Raw genomic sequence first — 16,035 nt, 5'->3', positions numbered from 1 at the left:
GTATGTATGCAATTACTGCTAATGCTATGGAGAAGTCTAAGCTTGGGGAAGCTAGTTTTTGTGATCTTTTTAGCTTCCCATCTTTAGGGGAGAAAATTTGCTCTGATAATACTTTATCTCCCATATGCAATAACTCTAATGATGCTTGTGATATTTTAAATGCACCTACTGAAAGTATTCCGTATAAAATACCTATGAAAATTATTGAACGTGTTATGGATAACCACTATAAAGGGGATGGAACTGTCCACCCTAGAGATCATTTACTGTTTTTGCATGAATTATGCGGGTTATTCAAGTGTGCAGGTATCTCTATGGATGAAGTGAGGAAGAAGCTATTCTCTGTTTCGCTGTCTGGTAAAGCGGCGCATTGGTATAAATTGTTGGAGAATAGTCATTCTCTTGGTTGGGAGGAAATTGCATCTCTCTTTTATTCTAAATTTTATCCTCCTCATGAAGTGCATATTGATAGGAATTATATTTATAACTTTTATCCTCGTGATGGAGAGAGTATTTCTCAAGCGTGGGGGAGATTGAAATCACTAATGCTCAAATGTCCCATTCATGAGCTTCCCCGTAATGTTATTATTAACAATTTTTATGCGAGGCTTTCAGGACAACATAAGGACTATCTGGACGCATGTTCGGAGGGATCTTTCACAAGCAAGGAGGTTGAAGCTAGGTGGGATCTTCTTGATCGGATTGAGGACAACGCTGAAGGATGGGAGAACGACAAAGGTAAAGAGTCAGGTATAAATTATGATTATGAATGCATTGAAGCTTTTATGGATACCGATAAATTTCGAAATATGAGTGCTACCTATGGACTTGACTCTCAAGTTGCTGCAAATCTTTATAAAGCCTTTGCTTCTCATTTTGAATTACCTAAAAAGAATTTTGATAAATATCATGAACCTTTTAAAGAGGCTTGCATGAAGAATGAAATTGTTGTTAATTATTGCAATAAGCATGCTCAAACTCCTAAGAATGCTATTTCTTATAAGCATGTTAATTTTTGTGGAATACATAGACCTTGTGGAATTAATCAAATCAAAGATGAATATTGTATCCATCATGCTAATGAAAAAACTAGAAAGTGGTTTAGGGCTCTAGATGATCTTGGTAAAAAAGTTTGTGCCCTCTATCCTTTTATTTGTGAAGTTTGCCATGAAGTGGGTCATTTTAATTTTCAATGCTCCTCCAATGATAATTTGAACCCAATAAGTGCTGCAAATTTGTATTGTGATGATGAAATTACTCCTAATCAGCATGATGAACTTACTTTATTTTTGGGGTGTGAAGAACTGTCGAGAAAAATCTCTTTGTTACATATGAGAGATCTTGATATTGATGATGTCCTGCATGGGTGTTTTTCTTATTGCATTGATAATAGCCATACAAATACTTACATACAAAATATTTTAGAAGATGACACCTTGCCAAAATATGATAGGACCGCTGTGTGTTTTCAACTAATTAATGAAAAGGAGGGATCCTCCCAAGTTTCTTCTATTGTTTCTGAAAGTAAATCAGGTTATGCGGACAAGCCACCCTTCAAGACTCTTCCTCCTAAAGAAGGGAACGAGGAGAAGGAAGAGAAGAAGAAGAAAAAAGGAACGAAGAAGAAGAAGAAGAAGAAGGAGAATAAAAAGAAAGAGGGAACGGCGTATCCCCGCGTGAATGAGATAACACTAAGTAACCGTAAGTATGTTGCTCCTGACGATTATTGTGATAATGAATCTGAATACGATGATCTTCCTATGCCCTTTACATACATTAGCAATCATGATTTGAATGAGCACACTACTTTTGATATTGCAAATCTCTGGGAAATTAATTCTGAAAATGATGATGATAATAATTGCCATAGTGTCAGTGCTATCCATGCTTCCTCCCATAATGATATAGAAAGCTCTAAGCTTGGGGAAGAGGTGTTTGAAAATCCTTTAGCTACTGGTCATTATGTTCTTGATACATCTCCTTCTAATAACAATAATGGTGTGGACACAGATAAACCGACTGTGAAAGATAACTATTCTATTTCCTATGATGACACTGTGCCTCCGATCTCTGATGATTATTACAAAGAATGCTATGATGTAGGTTCTAACTATCCTTATGAAACTTGTCATAGTCATGATTGGGTTACCAAAAACAATTCCCTTAATATGCAACTTGTTTACCATGTTCAAATTCTTGATAATAATCCTGCTCCAATTACTATTAATGAAAAGAACTCTCCTTATGCCAAAATTAATGATACTTCTATGCATATGAACCATGATAAGAATGTTTTAAGTGATGGGTATATTGTGGATTTCATCAATGATGCTACTGAAAGTTATTATGAGAGAGGGAAATATGGTTATATGCATCTTAATAATATTAAGTTTCCCCTCTTTATGTTGAGAATCTTGAAGTTACTCGTGTTTTATCCTCTTATGCTTGTCACTTTGTTCTTCATGAATTCATTTGTGTATAAGATTCCTTTGCATAGGAAGTGGGTTAGGCTTAAAGTTGTTTTGAATTTGCTTCTTGATGCTCTCTTTTGCTTCAAATACTATTTCCCGCGAATGGATCATTAAAACTGCTGAGCCCATCTTAATGGCTATAAAGAAAGAACTTCTTGGGAGATAACCCCTGTGTTATTTTGCTACAGTACTTTGTTTTATATTTATGTCTTGGAAGTTGTTTACTACTGTAGCAACCTCTCCTTATCTTAGTTTTGTGTTTTGTTGTGCCAAGTAAAGTCGTTGATAGAAAAGTTCATACTAGATTTGGATTACTGCACAGAAACAGATTTCTTTGCTGTCACGAATCTGGGCCTAATTCTCTGTAGGTAACTCAGAAAATTATGCTAATTCACGTGAGTGATCCTCAGATATGTACGCAACTTTCATTCAATTTGAGCATTTTCATTTGAGCAAGTCTGGTGCCCTTTTAAAATTCGTCTTTACGGACTGTTCTGTTTTGACAGATTCTGCCTTTTATTTCGCATTGCTTCTTTTGCTATGTTGGATGGATTTCTTTGTTCCATTGACTTCCAGTAGCTTTGAGCAATGTCCAGAAGTGTTGAGAATGATTGTGTCACCTCTGAACATGTGAATTTTTGATTATGCACTAACTCTCTAATGAGTTGTTTTGAGTTTGGTGTGAAGGAAGTTTTCAAGGGTCAAGGGAGGAGGATGATATACTACGATCAAGGAGAGTGAAAGCTCTAAGCTTGGGGATGCCCCGGTGGTTCACCCCTGCATATTTCAAGAAGACTCAAGCGTCTAAGCTTGGGGATGCCCAAGGCATCCCCTTCTTCATCGACAAATTATCAGGTTCCTTCTCTTGAAACTATATTTTTATTCGGTCACATCTTATGTACTTTACTTGGAGCGTCTGTGAGCTTTTGTTTTTGTTTGAATAAATGCTTGTGTGGGAGAGATACACGCTCCGCTGGTTCGTACGAACACATGTGTTCTTAGCTTTTAATTTTCATGGCGAAGGTTGAAACTGCTTCGTTAATTGTTATATGGTTGGAAACGGAAAATGCTACATGTAGTAATTGGTATGATGTCTTGAATAACTTGATATTTGGCAATTGTTGTGCTCTTGTTTAAGCTCTTGCATAATATAATTTGCACCTATTAGTGAAGAAATACATAGAGCTTGTTAAAATTTGGTTTGCATGAGTGGTTTCTCTAGAGTCTAGATATTTTCTAGTGAGGTGTTTGAACAACAAGGAAGACGATGTATAGTCTTATAATGCTTGTAATATGTCTTTTATGTGAGTTTTGCTGTACTAGTTCGTGCTTGTGTTTGCTTCAAACAACCTTGCTAGCCTAAACCTTGTATCGAGAGGGAATACTTCTCATGCATCCAAATCCTTGAGCCAAACAACACTATGCCATTTGTGTCCACCATACCTACATACTACATGGTATTTCCTGCCATTCCAAAGTAAATTGCTTGAGTGCTACCTTTAAACAATTCAAAATTTATCACCTCTGATTTGTGTCAATGTTTTATAGCTCATGAGGAAGTATGTGGTGTTTATCTTTCAATCTTTTTGGGCAACTTTCACCAATGGACTAGTGGCTTCATCCGCTTATCCAATAATTTTGCAAAAAGAGCTGGCAATGGGATTCCCAGTCCCAAATTAATTAACAAAAATAGACACTCCTCCATGGTATGTGATTGTTGGACGGCACCCGAAGGATTCGGTTAGCCATGGCTTGTGTAAGCAAAGGTTGGGAGGAGTGTCATCATAGATAATAAAACTAAAATAAAAAGGCACTCCTTCATGGTATGAGATTGTTGGCAGGCACCCGAGGATTCGGTTAGCCATGGTTTATGAAAGAAAGGTTGGAAGGAGTGCCATCCAAAAATAAAATAAAATGGGAGCCGCTCTTTGAAGGTTTGTCTGGCAAGGGGGTTAGAGTACCCGCTACCATGCATTCGTTGACAACAACATACACCTCTCAAAACTTTATTTTTATGCTCTCTTTATGTTTTCAAAATAAAAGCTCTAGCACAAATATAGCAATCGATGCTTTCCTCTTTGAAGGACCATTCTTTTACTTTTATTGTTGAGTCAGTTCACCTATCTCTCTCTACCTCAAGAAGCAAACATTTGTGTGAACTGTGCATTGATTCTTACATACTTGCTTATTGCATTTGTTATATTGCTTTGCATTGACAACTATCCATGAGATATACATGTTACAAGTTGAAAGCAACCGCTGAAACTTAATCTTCCATTGTGTTGCTTCAATGTCTCTACTGTGAATTCATTGCTTTATGAGTTAACCCTTATGCAAGACTTATTGATGCTTGTCTTGAAAGTACTATTCATGAAAAATCTTTGCTATATGATTCAATTGTTTACTCATTGCATTTACGTTATTTCTAATCGCTGCATTCATCTCATATGCTTTACAATAGTATGATTAAGATTATGTTGGTAGCATGTCACCTCAGAAATTATCTTTTATCGTTTACCTACTCGAGGACGAGTAGGAACTAAGCTTGGGGATGCTGATACGTCTCCAACGTATCTATAATTTCTGATGTTCCATGCTTGTTTTATGACAATACCGACATGTTTTGTTCACATTTTATGTCATATTTATGCGTTTTCCGGAACTAACCTATTGACGAGATGCCGAAAGGCCAGTTGCTGTTTTCTGCTGTTTTTGGTTTCAGAAATCCTAGTAAAGAAATATTCTCGGAATTGGACGAAATCAACGCCCAGGGTCCTATTTTGCCACGAAGCTTCCAGAAGACCGAAGAGGAGACGAAGTGGGGCCACGAGGTGGCCAAACCATAGGGCGGCGCGGCCCAGGCCTTGGCCGCGCCGACCTATAGTGTGGGCCCCTCGTGTGGCCCCCTGACCTGCCCTTCCGCCTACAAATAGCCTTCGTCGTGAAACCCCCAGTACCGAGAGCCACGATACGGAAAACCTTACTGAGACGCCGCCGCCGCCAATCCCATCTCGGGGGATTCTGGAGATCTCCTCCGGCACCCTGCCGGAGAGGGGATTCATCTCCCGGAGGACTCTTCACCGCCATCTTCACCGCCATCGCTGCCTCCATGATGAGGAGGGAGTAATCCACCCCCGAGGCTGAGGGCTCCGCTGTAGCTATGTGGTTCATCTCTCTCTCATGTACCTCAATACAATAATCTCATGAGCTGCTTTACATGATTGAGATTCATATGAGTTTTGTATCACTATTCATCTATGTGCTACTCTAGTGATGTTATTAAAGTATTCTATTCCTCCTGCACGGTGTAATGGTGACAGTGTGTGCATCCGTGTTAGTACTTGGCGTAGGCTATGATTATGATCTCTTGTAGATTATGAAGTTAACTATTGCTATGATGGTATTGATGAGATCTATTCCTCCTACATAGCATGAAGGTGACAGTGTGCATGCTATGTTAGTACTTGGTTTAGTCGTATTGATCTTTCATGCACTCTAAGGTTATTTAAATATGAACATTGAATTGTGGAGCTTGTTAACTCCGGCATTGAGGGTTCGTGTAATCCTACGCAAAGGTGTTCATCATCCAACAAGAGTGTAGAGTATGCATTTATCTATTCTGTTATGTGATCAATGTTGAGAGTGTCCACTAGTGAAAGTCTGATCCCTAGGCCTTGTTCCTAAATACTGCTATCGCTGCTTGTTTACTGTTTTACTGTGTTAATACTGCTGCGTTACTACTGCTTGTTTACTGTCCTGGACAAAGCACTTTTCTGGTGCCGTTGCCACTGCTCATATATATTCATACCACCTGTATTTCACTATCTCTTCGCCGAACTAGTGCACCTATTAGGTGTGTTGGGGACACAAGAGACTTCTTGCTTTGTGGTTGCAGGGTTGCATGAGAGGGATATCTTTGACCTCTTCCTCCCTGAGTTCGATAAACCTTGGGTGATCCACTTAAGGGAAACTTGCTGCTGTCCTACAAACCTCTGCTCTTGGAGGCCCAACACTGTCTACAGGAAAAGGAGGGGGCGTAGACATCACACGACCTCTTCAACAAGCTTACTCAACTCAAGCAAAGCTTCAATTCCGTTGAGGAGTACTACAAGGAGATGCACATGACCATGATGAGTGCCAATGTGGATGAGCGAGAAGAGCAAACAATGACAAGATTCTTGAATGGATTGAACATTCCCATCAAGACAATAGTGGAGTTCTTGCCTTACACCAACATGGTTGAGTTGCTTCATCAAGCTACAAGAGCCGAGCGCCAAGTGCGAGAAGACATAGCAAGTGCAAAAACACAGTCCTTCTTCGCCGCGAGAAATGCAACAAACACCTCCTCAAGCATCAAAAACACAAGTGCTATTTCCTCCAAGGATCCTCCCAAGCAAACGAAGAGTGCCTTCAAGACAACAAGCTTCAAGCCGGAGCAATCAACTATGTCCTCCAAAGCTTCCACGGGATCTAGTAACATCACTTGCTTCAAGTGTGGTGCTCAAGGACATAAATCCTTTGAATGCAAGAACACAAGAGTTATGATAACTCAAGATGATGGAGATGTGGAATACTTGAGTGAAGGTGAATATGAAGCCTTGGTACAAGCCGCAACCAATCATGAAGATGATGACTTGGAAGACCAAGAGCAAGTCCTATGTGTGCATGATGCAAGCCCATCACTTGTAGTAACCAAAGTGTTGACAACCCATGCACTCCCCAATGAAGATCAAAGGTGCAACATATTCCAAACAAGAGCCGGAATCAATGGCAAGTCAATAAAGGTTATCATCGATGGAGGGAGTTGCCACAATCTTGCAAGCACCGAACTATGCTCCAAGCTCAACCTCACACTCCGGAAACACCCCCACCCTTACCATGTGCAATGGCTAAGTGACAATGGAAACGTCAAGATACAACACACCGTCACCGTATCCTTCAAGATTGGCGCCTATGAAGACACCGTTGATTGTGATGTAGTGCCCATGACGGTGTGCCACATGCTACTTGGTCGCCCTTGGCAATAGAGCAAGCCATGATGGCTACACAAATGCCTATAGCTTCAAGGTCGGCGACAAGACATTCATCCTACGCCCAATGACTCCTAGCCAAGTAATTGCGGACAATGCAAAGGCTTTAGCGAGGGCTAAGGAAGCTACCATCACTAGTGAGATGAGTGGTGAGAGAGTGACCCACCAAAAAGAAAGTGAGCGCCACAAGCCATATGTGAGTGAGATGAAGAGTGTCCTCATAGCTACCAAGAGTGAGATGAGAGAATTGCACCACAACCCATCCACCAAATTGCACTATGTGCTCATTTGCAAGGGGACATCCTCGGAGACTAACGACTTAACAACACTTCCTTCGTCTTTGTTGTCTCTTTTGAAGGAATTCCAAGATGTCTTCCCCGACGAACTTCCTCATGGACTCCCACCGCTTAGAGGGATTGAGCACCGCATCAACCTCATACCCGGAGCCCCTCTACCAAACTGCGCCGCCTACCGCACCAACCCCGAAGACACAAAGGAGATCCAACGCCAAATACAAGACCTCCTCGAAAAAGGGTATGTTCGTGAAAGCTTAAGCCCTTGTGCGGTTCCCGTGATTCTTGTTCCTAAACCGGATGAGACGCAACGAATGTGTATGGATTGTCGCCCCATCAATGCCATTACCGTTCGATACCGCCATCCCATTCCACGTTTAGATGACATGCTTGACGAATTGAGTGGTGCCACAATTTTCTCTAGGATTGATATGCTTAGTGGCTACCACCAAATTCGCATGGCAATAGGTGATGAATGGAAGACGGCATTCAAGACCAAACTTGGTCTCTATGAATGGCTTGTCATGCCATTTGGTCTTTCAAATGCTCCATCTACTTTCATGCGTCTCATGAATCACATCTTGCGACCTCTCATTGGCAAGAGTGTGGTTGTCTATTTCGATGATATTCTCATTTATAGCAAAAATCTCGAGGACCATGTGCAACATGTGAGAGAAGTCTTATGCATCTTGCGCCGTGAAAAGCTCTTTGCAAATCGTCCAAAGTGCACCTTTGCAAAACACAAGTTGGTTTTCCTTGGATTTGTGGTTTCCGCTAATGGTATTGAAGTTGATTCTTCCAAAGTTGAGGCCATCCACAATTGGCCCACTCCTACCAATGTTGGTCAAGTTCGAAGTTTTCATGGACTTGCCGGTTTCTATAGACGCTTTGTGAAAGATTTTAGCACCATAGCTTGCCCTTTGAATGAGCTTACGAAAAAGAATGTTCCGTTTGTGTGGGGCAAGGCACAACAAAAAGCTTTTGATGAGTTGAAAAAGAGACTTACCGAGGCTCCACTCCTTGTTCTTCCGAACTTTTCCAAAACTTTTGAGATTGAATGTGATGCGAGTGGACTCGGTATTGGTGGAGTTCTTATGCAAGATGGAAAACCCGTGGCATACTATAGCGAGAAGTTGGATGGCGCACGCCTCAACTATCCTATATATGACAAGGAACTTTATGCTTTGGTTCGTGTTCTTGAAGTTTGGCAACACTATCTTTGGCCAAAAGAGTTTGTTATCCACTCCGACCATGAGTCATTGAAGTATTTGAAAAGTCAACACAATTTGAACAAAAAGACATGCAAAGTGGGTTGAGTTCATTGAGTCCTTTCCATATGTAATCAAATACAAGAAGGGCAAGGACAATGTGGTTGCGGATGCTCTTTCCCGCAAGCTCACCCTCTTACTCACTCGTTTGGATATCCATGTTTTGGGTCTTGATGAAATCAAAGACTTATATGCCTCCGATAATTTCTTTGGCCCAATCTTTGCAAAGTGTTCTAGTGATAAGGGCATCGATGATTTCTATTTGCACCAAGGATTCTTGTTCAAGGGCAACAAACTTTGTATTCCCATGTCTTCGCTTCGCCTTTTGCTTTTACAAGAATCGCATGGTGGTGGTCTTATGGGACACTTTGGGCGAGACAAGACGCTCTCCATGCTATCTACCCATTACTATTGGCCAAGAATGAAGCGAGATGTGGAGCGCCTATGCAACCGTTGCACGAATGCTTACAAGCTAAGTCAACATCCAACTCTTATGGTCTTTACACACCGTTGCCTATTCCTTATGCTCCTTGGTCCGATATAAGCATGGACTTTGTGCTAGGATCGCCTCGAACTAAATATGGTCATGATTCAATTTTTGTAGTGGTTGATAGATTCTCCAAAATGGCTCATTTTATACCATGCTCTCGAACGGATGATGCTTCACACATTGCCTCCTTGTTTTTTAGGGAAATTGTGAGACTCCACGGTGTACCAAGAAGCATTGTTTCGGACCGAGATGTCAAGTTCATGAGTTACCTTTGGAAGACATTAATGGCCAAGTTCAACGTCAAGCTTTTGTTCTCGTCATCCTCGCACCCACAAACCGATGGGCAAACCGAAGTGGTGAACCGAAGCCTCTCCACAGTACTACGAGTCCTTGTCAAGAAGAATTTGAAGTCATGGGAAGATTGCATCCCGCATGCGGAGTTTGCCTACAACCGCGCCAAGCACTCTACAACAATGAGAAGCCCATTCATGGTTGTCTACGGGTTTGAACCACCTACGGCGATTGACCTCCTTCCTCTCCCGCTACAGGAGCAAGTAAACATGAACATCGACAAGCGAGCACAATAAATGAAGAAGCTACATGAAGATACAAGGGCAACAATCGAGCAACAAGTTCTTCGTCAAGCAACACGCCTCAACATGAAGAAAAAGGCACGGATCTTCAATGAAGGAGACCTAGTGTGGATACATCTTCGCAAGGACCGTTTCCCTCAAGAAAGAAACTCCAAGCTCAAGCCCCGAGGCGATGGTCCCTTCAAGGTCCTCAAGCGCATCAACGACAACGCCTACATCATCGACATACCAACATCCAAGTACTTGGTGAGCAACACATTCAATGTGTCCGACCTCTCAACATATCATGAAGATGAAGAGACCATAGAGTCGAGGACGACTCTTTCCCAAGGGGGGAGATGATGTAGCCCTACCCAAGGTCGACACTACATCAAGACCGACAAGCCCTCCTCGTGGACCAATGACACGAGCTCGAGCCCAAGCCCTACACCAAGAGGTGAATTCGCTCCTTTCCACGTATGCATTTGATACCCCTTTGGATGGGGTGCTACTTCATGCAAATACCTTATGTTCAATCAGGTACATCGACCAAGACGCGAGCCATGGAGACCAAGCCAATGGAGAGGGAGCTGGAAATGATGAAGATGGAGCTACAGCGCCCAGGCCGGAACTTCCACCCCCCAGGACCGGAACTTCCGGCCAGATGCCTTCCAGATGCCTACCAGCGCCCAGAGAAATGGATCAAGCTGGAACTTCCGCCCCGAGGGACCGGAACTTCCGCCCACCAGAACTTCCGTCCAAGTTCCGCCCTAGTTCCGAAATTGCGCCAAAACGCCCCTGGATGTTACTGCAAGGAAATGGGCCATTTCCGGAACTAGGCCGGAAGTTGGCCGGAACTTCAGCCCCGACCGGAACTTCCGCCCTGTCGAACTTCAGCACAACAACACTTTTTAGCGTGTAACTTATCCCTTCGCCCCCAACTATAAATAGTCTTGTTGGCTCAGATCTGAGATTAGACTTGATGTGAAATTAAACCTGAGCTTTGCTCACCCTTGTGGGAACCCTACCTAGATCTTCGATCTTGTACCCACCCGGGCTCCTTATCGACTCGTGAAGATCTCTTTGGTGACTTCTACCGATTTGTTGGTCTTTTGCTTGCACTTCTACCTATTTGGTCTTTTGCTTGCACTTCTATCAACCTTCCGGTCTTTTCACCCTTCTAGATCTCTCGGGATTCGATTTGTCGATCTCTTTGCGGGACTTCTACCGGAAGGTCTTTTCCTGCAACCTCTATCGAGTTGGTGGTTCGGGCCAACGAGGGAAAACCGATTTGTGTGCGTGTGTGTTGTATCCCCACGATTCCCCTCCGCGTTCTTCGTGTTCATCGCGTTCCTCCACCTCCCCCACGAATTCCACCCAAATCCGTGAAGATCGGGCACATCCTTGGGCTTAGCCCTTATCAGTCTGGGTGTCCACCGCGGGCCGCGGCACGTACTGGTTGGACACGGCGAGGCATGTGTGGACTAAGGCCGGCGACTGGGTGTTTCCTTTCCGGGGACAAGCCCTCGCTGCCTGGGACCTCGGCCTCTGGGTCGGGTTCTCGGCCGCTGACAGCGGCCACCTCTACGGGTCTGATCTGGACGTCGCCGCCGACGAGGACCGGCCACCGGCGGCGGACCATGTGTGGGAGGGATTCGCGGTGCCCCAGGGGTACCACGAGCTGTACTCGCACCTCGTGTACCTCGGCGGCCGCCGGTTCTGTGTCGCCAAGGCCTTCGACCGAGACAACAAGTGTTCACCGGCGTGGAGCTGGCGCGCGGTCATTTAGATGACAACTCAGTTGAACCGTGAATCCCTCACCGGCTGTGTACTCTAGTGGCATTATGCGAGTTCACTGAAACTAAATAACCAGCCATCAAAGGGTTGAGAATTTGGAAATTACTCAAAGTTGCGTAAAATCAACCCAGAAATCCACTTTGATTGATCCCTAGTGTATATGAACGGCCTGGTAAACATATTTAATCTCAAAAAGTTCTGCAATGCCCATACAAAGGAGAGACCACCGGAACCATGCAGCAACAGACGGCGCAGGCCGTGAGGCCGCGTCTGCAAACCTTCAGTTGTGAACACTGATCTGTACTATATCAGAACTGCGTCCTGTAACGAATGTTGTCAAAGCTCCTATATCCAGAGATCACACAAATTATAACATCGCGTCAATTGTAAGGATGATAACATGACATATATGAAAGAGGTCACTGGCAATACATATTGGCCATTACAACGAAGTGCACATTAGCGGCGCATCGCTTCCGCTACCATGGCAGAACACATACGCACACTTGGCAGTGCTACAGTCCAGTCACCAAAAGAAAGCAGAGGAAACGATAGCAGATAGCTAGAGCATTACGGTTCAGGTTTCTTCATACATATTTCAAATGAACAAGAAGGGACCTGAGCAAGGCAGATCAATCTAACAGCTAATGCATCTAATAAGAATAACTAACGCCTACTGCATGCATCACAAGGGCTAATACACTGTCTTCAGGTGAATTCGCAGATGCAGTATGTCGTCGATGAAGAAGGGACTGTCATCAGCAATGAAGTTTGTCCAATGAACACTAAAGAGATCCTTGCATCGAACATCCTCTCTACTACCGATGGTGCAGGTGCTCTCGTACTTTGTGTCAAACTCCAGAGTCAGTCTTGTCTTTGCCTCAAACTTATAATCTATTGTCCTCCTCACTAGCTCCTTGTCTTCTACAGGCATCTCTATTCTCTAATAAGAGGCCAAAAGAGTTGGACGAGTCCATGTTGCAGTGCGCCGAGAGGACAAAGAGAATAAGAGATGCCCCATGAAACGGAACTGCCGGCAGTATTCTGATCCTGACAGGAAGAGCCTGGAGCATCGCTCACGTTCTAGATTGATGTAAAGTTTATAGCTGGGCTGATTAATTGTAATCACATTTTTCATGGCACGCATTATTGGCACTAGTGGGAGTAAACGTGAGCCCAAGATCTTGCGTCTTTCTTCTGAATTTGGGTACTGGCAATCAGCCCACCTGAGCACAAAGTCGTAGATAGCTTCTTCAGATGCGACCACGAGGTGATTCCTCGATAAGATGGCTACAATCCCAGCTAGAGGGATCCTCATCAGTTCATCTTGGAACCTGAAAGAGAAAAAAAAATGTGATGCACTCAGATAATGATTTTTTGTTAACAAAAACATCATATTTCCTTTTTTTTTTTGACCTGGGAACATCATATTTCCTCAAAAAGTCAAAAGGAGATATCAATCCAATGGGGATCACTTACTTTGTTGAGAGGAATTCCTTGTATCTTTCAGCAAGGAATTTCTTGGCGGCCTCTGCCAGGGCAGCTGGCATTGAAACAGAACATGCAAGATCCAAGCACAAGACTGCAGATTGTGGGGTCATAGGCAGGCCCGTGAGACGCTGACCGCAAAGCTTCATGCAAGAAACGACCTCAAATTTGTCAGCAGCCATCAAGATATCAACCAGAAGAGTGGGCTCAGTTGTTGGTGTCAACTTTCCACTGTACATAAAGCGAATAACCTCCATGAATGCATTTTCCTCTGTTCCAAAGTAAAAGACAAGGAGACATAAGGATTAATGAAACAGTTCATAAAACACAAGCAGCGACAAATGAAATTTAAAAAGTAGTACGAAAAAGGAGGTAGCTACTTTTATGCCTACATGATTATTTATCTGTGACTATGAACTTCCAACAATTAACTGGGAAAATACTATAATGAACAAAGAATCGAAAAAATACCCATTTCATAGGTAAGTCTCAGTGGAAATGAGTAGCAAACTAGAATCATCAGTTGTAAGATAAAAATGTTAGAGTTCACATGTTACCTGAATCATTCATTCTAAGTGTTGTCTGTCTCTGATCAGACTCTTTCATGCCATTTGAGAAAAGCTAAGAAACATGAATGTTATCAGAAAGCTAAGTCAAGTGGCTATAGAAAAAAAATTGGAATGAAAAATGTCATCAAAATTACCTTGAAAAAGAAAGGACTTTTTGCAGCAAGTATCGCCGAATTGACATTTACAGTATTGACCCGTAAAATCGGTGTACCCATCATTATACGAGAAGAGTCACTAGATTTCTCATTATCACCTGCAAAGTACTAAGGTCAGATAAATATAGAGAAACATGTAAATTTAGGGGAGCCAGAAGGTACACAACATAATTACCAGACAACTTTTTTCTGTGTCCAAATATTTGGAAGTTGGAACAGCTGCACATTCATGTAATCAGCCTTTAGAAACACGGCAAAATGTTAAGCATATCAACAACTGGATACCCATTGAGCTTCATCACGCATAATAAGCACGCCCATATGTCAGGTGAGTGAAGTGATCACAAATGTTACCCTTAGGATCCTATTACTAGAATTAAAAAAAAATTACAACACGTTTTAGTCGTCCAGTGGCAATTCTCAACCTGAATAATAATTTTTTTATATATCAACTTGAATAATGTATGATGTACTGCTTGAACACCACTAGTACATCCAAATCTGCAACTACAGATCTGCTGCAATATGGCACAAATTCTGAACAAACAAAGTTCCACACAGATCCAGATCCTAATCGCGTGGAAAACGTGGCCGCCATTTGAAAAACCGATTTTATGGACAACCAAACGCACATACCAATCTGACCGATCTGTCTCACAAAGACGGGGGAAACATGAGGATGGGTACCGTACGCACCATCGGCCTCTTCGCGGCTGGCGGCGTCGGCGTCAGCTTCGGCGCCGGGCCAGGGCGCGTCGGCGCTGCTGCCGAAGACCTCTATCCGCAGCAACTTGTCGGAGAAAGCATCGTTGTCGAAGGCGAACTCGAATCCGGCGTCCACCTCCGTCTCCTCCAACGCGTTGCCTCCAGCCATGCGCACGCTTCAACGCCTCCCAACAACTTTAGGGCGCCGGTGGCCGTAACCCTAGCTAGCGGCGGCGGAGGAAGAAGACGGAAACAGAGGGACTGGAGTGCTGTGTTCTGAGCCGAGACTGAGAGGTGCTCCACGAATAAGAGAGCGCCATTGATGATTTGATGTGACCTTGCCTTGCGCCAGCGGCGAAATTTGCCCAGGCTCGACTGCCGAGGCGGGAAGGAAATGTTTTTCTTTTCGCTATTCGCCGGTGCCATGCCGGTCTTATTCACTAGGTTGTCAATTTAACATTGACAGTGGATTATGGGGGAGCAATTCGTATGACGTCATCAAGCAAGCACAATTGAGAAATACGTTACATTTTGTTTCGGTCAAGACCGTCATCATCGAGCTCAAGTGGAATGCACAAGATTAAGGTTTGTTCTTGATAGAGTTTCTTTCTTGCCGGTTTCATGGTGTAGTTGGATACCGGTTTATAGTTTAGTTGCCGTACTATCAAGAGGGCTCTCGAGTGAGTAACTTGATCGTATCGTTCGGAGAGAGGTCAAACCCTTGCATCTTTGCATCATCTTTTTTGTTTGTTATTTAGCTCTAGTTCATTGAGAATAGATTTTGCATGGAAACTTGTTGTGTTTTCAAGGTTGGAGGTTTTAACTGTTTTTCTTTTATAGATAGGTAAAACCTTTTATCATTTGTGTCTATCATCACCTAATGGACTATGATGGTTCCCTGCAAGATCTTGTAGAGCTTATTATCAGCTCTGAAACAAGCCCAAGATCATCAAAATCGAAATCCGGATGCTCAAGTTATGGTCTTTCTCGTTTTACCGTTTCTGCCAGTTTTAAGGGGATAATGGGGTGCGGATTTTTCCGGGGCTGGATTATCCGGGAGCCCTCGAAAAGTGGCTAAGAACCTAAGGAAAAACCTCCCCGGATACCCTCCCCCCCCCCCCCCCCCGCGCGGGTATTTGGCTAGATATTTCATCCCGGGCCCCGGATATTCCAGTTTGGCGCGGATTTTCCGGCCCC

General features: G+C 43.3%; 1 pseudogene; it reads right to left on the bottom strand.

The window, feature by feature from the left end:
* Positions 1 to 12,439: 12,439 nt before the first annotated feature.
* Positions 12,440 to 15,007, bottom strand: LOC127309740 (BTB/POZ domain-containing protein POB1-like; annotated as a pseudogene).
* Positions 15,008 to 16,035: the final 1,028 nt, after the last annotated feature.

The sequence above is a fragment of the Lolium perenne genome, chromosome 6 (assembly GCF_019359855.2).
Source record: "Lolium perenne isolate Kyuss_39 chromosome 6, Kyuss_2.0, whole genome shotgun sequence".
NCBI classification, from domain to species: domain Eukaryota; kingdom Viridiplantae; phylum Streptophyta; class Magnoliopsida; order Poales; family Poaceae; genus Lolium; species Lolium perenne.
Note: the sequence above shows the minus strand (reverse complement) of the source record. Positions and strands in the feature narration are given on the sequence as shown.